We start from the raw sequence: 6,000 nt of genomic DNA, 5'->3' as shown, positions 1-6,000 counted from the left end.
ACAGAAGTCAATAACAAAGCTCCTATTGACTTCACTAGGTGCACCAGCAGGTTCTTAACACGTATTTAACAAGTATAGATTAGTTTGTAATTCCTGGTGGTACTTCATAGCATACGGGTAAGCTTTCCATAATATGTCTTGTAAAAATAATTTGTTCTCCATATCATGAATCTTCACTTAGGCACTCAGGCATTAATTCTTTACTGAGAATTTCGGCAGAGAGAATTGTCTTAGTAGGGTGATTTGTAGGATTCTCCTATGTATCAGTAAAGCATGGAGTTTTTTTCTTAGTTGCCTGGATAAGTGTTAAACTCTAGCATTAGTGCAATAGTACAATACTCCTGATAGTTCAGTCTCTGAGAATGACAATGTTTTGCCCTAATGTCACTGTGCCTGTTCTTCTCTCACACGGTGTAATTTGGGGCAACTCCTGAAGTCAGTGGAATTACATAAATTTAAATCAGATCAGCATCCCTGGCTAGGGGTCTATCCATGTAAAGATTTTTTTCATCACAACCATAACTTTCATGACAAACTGATCCTTAAATTTTTTCATAACAGCTCATGATGTTTGCCCCATCCAGACTGTTTGTGAGTAAGACTCCATGCACTTTTACACATTTAGCTGTGGCCATTTTAGTGGAATAAAGAGATGGAGAGAAATTTATTGCACAATAAAAGACTTTTAAACCAGTGTAAGAGGAATTTCAGGCCCATCATGTCTAAGCACCCAAATAAAAAAAAATCTGTTCTACTGGAAGGGCATTCTCAGTGGAATAGCTTCACCTCTGAAATCTGCTTCCTTCTTCTGGTCTGATAAAGCCAATCTACTGATCTTTGGCCACAGTGCTAATAAGCGATGGTCACATAAACACCACCCTATACCGGAAACCTACTGACCGCTATTCCTACCTACATGCCTCCAGCTTTCACCCAGATCACACCACAGGATCCATTGTCTACAGCCAAGCTCTACGATACAACTGCATTTGCTCCAATGCCTCAAACAGAGACAAACACCTACAAGATCTCTATCAAGCATTCTTACAACTACAATACCCACCTGCTGAAGTGAAGAAACAGATTGACAGAGCCAGAAGAGTACCCAGAAGTCACCTATTATAGGAGAGGCCCAACAAAGAAAATAACAGAACGCCACTAGCCATCACCTTCAGCTCCCAACTAAAACCTCTCCAATGCATCATCAAGGATCTACAACCTATCCTGAAGGACGACCCATCATTCTCACAGATCTTGGGAGACAGGCCAGTCCTTGCTTACAGACAGCCCCCCAACCTGAAGCAAATACTCACCAGCAACCACACACCACACAACAGAACCAATAACCCAGGAACCTATCTTTGCAACAAAGCCCGTAGCCAACTGTGTCCACATATCTATTCAGGGGACACCATCATAGGGCCTAATCACATCAGCCACACTATCAGAGGCTCGTTCACCTATGCATCTACGAATGTGATATATGCCATCATGTGCCAGCAATGCCCCTCTGCCATGTACATTGGTCAAACTGGACAGTCTCTACGTAAAAGAATAAATGGACACAAATCAGATGTCAAGAATTATAACATTTAAAAACCAGTTGGAGAACACTTCAATCTTTCTGGTCACTTGATTACAGACCTAAAAGTGGCTATTCTTCAACAAAAAAACTTCAAAAACAGACTCCAACGAGAGACTGCTGAATTGGAATTAATTTGTAAACTGAATACAATTAACTTAGGCTTGAATAGAGACTGGGAGTGGATGGGTCATTACACAAAGTAAAACTATTTCCCCACGTTATATCCCCCCTCCCAGCCCTACTGTTCCTCAGATGTTCTTGTCAACTGCTGGAAATGACCCACCTTGATTATCACTACAAAAGGTTTTCTTCCTCCCCCCACTCCCTGCTGGTAATAGCTCATCTTAAGTGATCACTATACTTTCAGGGATCATCTCCTTACAGTGTATATGATAACACCCATTGTTTCATGTTCTCTGTGTATATAAATCTCCCCACTGTATTTTCCACTGAATGCATCCGATGAAGTGAGCTGTAGCTCACGAAAGCTTAAGCTCAAATAAATTTGTTAGTCTCTAAGGTGCCACAAGTACTCCTTTTCTTTGTTCTTTGGGACATCTGGTTTACTAATGCAGCTTTTACCACCATGGACAGCACCCCTGTTCTCTTACATTAAAGATTCTCCTATGTTGTTTGTTTTTGCTTATGCACGTAGCTGTGTGTGTCTACACGAGCATATTTTAATGCAGCAATAATATAAAATAAGAAATATGAAGAGAGAACATTCAATTAAATTGTGGAATAGTCCCCCAAGGAAGCAGTGGAAACCCACCTGGCTTGCAACATTTAAAACTAGACCAGACGAAGTACTTGCAAATGTACTCCAAAGAAAAATTCTGCCCTGTGAGTGGAATGAACTTCACCTCTCTCAGTCCTGACACTTTTCCGTTCTCCTCTGTTGGGGAAGAGGTAGAGGAATCTAGCCCAGGGAGCCTGTTTTGGTAGTTCAGGACTACTCCTAATCTCTTGCAGCCTCCCTTGGCTGCTTGCATCTCTCCCTGAACTGCAGATTCCATTGTTCCTGTTGTGTGGTTCAGGCACCTTGTGCAGCTCCTTCTCAGCCAGACACTAAGGAGCCTCTTTAAATCCTCCACTCCAAGTTTTTCTGTCAAGCACAATCCAGTCGCCAGAGTTTTCTGCTCTCTCCTTAGGGCAGAAGTCCATAACCCCTTTTCTTGGAGCCATGCTGTATCTCTGACTGTTATTCCACCTCTCCTTAAAACAGGAGTTCCCCCAGCTCTGGCCCTGGAGCTGGGTTCTGATTCAAGCCAGTTACAAGCCCTCAGCCCATTTATCCTCCAATTAGCCCTTTCACCCCGTCAGCCCTTTTACTTTTAGGCTTGGAGAATTCAGTAGGCAGGCCTGCTCATGTATATCCTCACTATCAGGGAGAAGGCACAAACATGCTAGTCCCTTTCCCCAGCTCATCCCCAATGGTTGGGTAAGAGGGATGCCTTACCCCACCTACTCTGCAATGCTCCTGGTCCTGGGCCCTTAAAGGAATAGTAATGGGTTTCCTCTCCCTCAAGTACTATTTACTCCCAGGACTGCTTCCTCTTTACCCATATCTCCTGTTTCCCAGATCCTTGCCTACATCTGTCCTCTCCAACTCTTAATGGGCTATGACTAAAGATGGAAGTGAACTGACCACTAGGACTTACTATACTTAAGGGGCAGCCTAACTCCATCACAGACAGTTAACATTCATTGTGCAAGCCATTCTAATGATGACTGTGACAAACACCCAGATTAACTTGGATACCTTATGGAATAGCACAATAGTGCTTCCTCATGCAAATTAAATGTTCTTAAATAAATAAATTAAAGACGATATTACCAGAGAAAAGCAGCAAAGAAGACAGTGACTAATGCATTCTGATTAGGCACCATGTTTGATAACCTAGCATTCTGAGTATTATTCAGAGTAGCTGTTTTAACTTATCAGCATGGTTATAATGGAAGCCAAAATAGTCAAGATTAAAGGTAGAAGATTCCTTTCTGAGAAGGGGAGTCTTATAGGGAGGGCATAGTGCAGTTAAACTAAAAGAAATAATGATGTAAATTCTGAATATAGGTTTTACCCTGCATTTCAGAACATCTGTTTAATGTGTGACTAAACTAGACTGACTGGTTCAAGTACCTTGGTGGCTGGGTCACAGAAGATGGTGAGTTTGAACATGACATACAGTGCAGATTGCGGAGTGCTGTAAGAGTGTGGAGTAACATCTCAGGGGTAGTGTCTGACAAGCATATGCCACTGAGACTAAAAGCCCAACTGTATAGAACAGTAGTGCACCACACAATTCTGTATAGTGCAGAAGCGTGCGTTATACAGAGACAGCAGGTTCAACACCTACAGGTGTTTCAAATGTCTTTGCGCCATATGAGGAGTTACAGTAGACCCTCAAAGATATGAACACCAGAGTTACAAACTTACTGGTCAACTGAACACCCTGTGGAACCAGAAGTCCTCAATCAGGCAGCTGTGCAGACCAAAAAAAAAGGCAAATACTGTACTGTCTTGGGGTTTTAGTCATGTGGGACTGGGCCTGCAGCTGCAGGTGGTGGGGGGTGTTCAGGGCTCTGGGCTGGAGGGGGCAGAGCTTGGGGCTTCTGATCCTCGGGAGCATAAGGGTTCAGGGCTTTAGACCAGGGTGGAGGAGTGCTAGGGCTCTGCTTCCGGTTTCAGCCTCGCACAGGGTCCTAAGGCTGGCTTCAGCTTCACCGGGCTTTAGATATGAGGGGAGCACCTGCTTCCACCCCAGCACTCCCCCCGTAGTTAAAGCCCCAGCATGGCCCCCCCTGCTGAAGCTGGGAGTGGAGCCGTAGGGAGCCCTGAGCCCCAGCACCCCCTATGGGGCTGAAGCCCAGAGCCCCAAGGCTGAAATTGGGAATGGAACTGTGAGGCTAAAGCCCCGAGCCCCAGCACGCCCCTATGCCTACAGCACTGAGCCCCGGTGCTCCCTGAGCCCCCTGCCTGGAGCCCTGGCACCTTGACGCCTTGAGGTCAGAAGACCTGACTCCCCAACACCCAGAGCCATAACTCCCCCCCACAAACCTGCACCTGAAGCCCCAACCCTGCATATGGCTGAAGTCCATAACCTCTCCTTCAGAGTTACAGAACATGTCAGGGTTATGGACAACCTCCATTCCCAAAGTGTCCATAACTCTGAGGTTCTACTGTACATGAAGAGACAGATTTTGAAATGAAAGTATTAGGATGGAAGTCAAACTCAGTAATGTGGCTGACAAAATACAAAAAGTGCAATTTTGCTGGTTTGGAAACATGCAGAAGATGAATGAAAGGGACCTGGTGAAGATAGCATGGCAGGAAGAGAGTGGTAGGAAAGGTTTCAGAGTAGCAGCCGTGTTAGTCTGTATTCGCAAAAAGAAAAGGAGTACTTGTGGCACCTTAGAGACTAACAAATTTATTGGAGCATAAGCTTTCGTGAGCTACAGCTCACTTCATCAGATGCATTTGGTGGAAAAAACAGAGGGGAGATTGATATACACACACAGAGAACATGAAACAATGGGTTTATCATACACACTGTAAGGAGAGTGATCACTTAAGATAAGCCATCACCAGCAGCGGGGGGGGGGGGGAAGGATCCCAAAGGAAGCTGAGGAAGCAATGGATGGATTGTATCAAAGAAGATGGTAAGCAGGTGGACCTTAATGCTGCCACAGACAGACGAAGAAGGTGGATGCTTGCACAATGATGGACCACAGTTGCTGGGATAATGGGAAGAAGATGATTTCAGAGGATCTAATTCTCCTATCAAAAGGGTACCTGATAGAACCAGGCATATAGTACTTTCCAGACATTGTAAAATTGATCTTTTTTATAATTATAAAGGACAGCATTTCAGGAGTGAAACATGGCTGCCATTTGATATGACTACAATCAGAAAATACCTTCCATCTAATCTTATTCAGATTAGTTTAGTGGCTGTGGTGTGGAAAATGCCATAGATCGGAAGCATTTTTCATCCATAAGAAGACAAACTATTTTCACACAAGTTTACTAAGTTGGGTGGATCCTATGTCCAAAAAGTTAAGGTTGAATAATTTAACCACTCCATGACTTAATCACAGATTACATACTGTTTTATACTAAAAGATATTGAAGCTTAAATTGCTTCTCACCATTTCTCTATGTTTACCAGAAAATGGCACAGGTGACATGGAGGACAGAATTTTTAGCCCTGTAATTGAAACCTTGTTAACACCAGTAGGTGTGTAAAACATATAGTCCAGCTCACTCTCCCATATGTATGTTGACTCAGCAGGGTTAACTGGAATATAAAGAAGTAAACTATTTTTTTTTCAATAAAATCTACAAAGGTATACAGGGAGCAGATCTGAATAAAGAGGTGCCATTTTTATATTGTCACTCTGGAGTAGAACTACAC

This window comes from Dermochelys coriacea, chromosome 7 (assembly GCF_009764565.3).
Source record: "Dermochelys coriacea isolate rDerCor1 chromosome 7, rDerCor1.pri.v4, whole genome shotgun sequence".
NCBI lineage: Eukaryota > Metazoa > Chordata > Testudines > Dermochelyidae > Dermochelys > Dermochelys coriacea.
Note: the sequence above shows the minus strand (reverse complement) of the source record.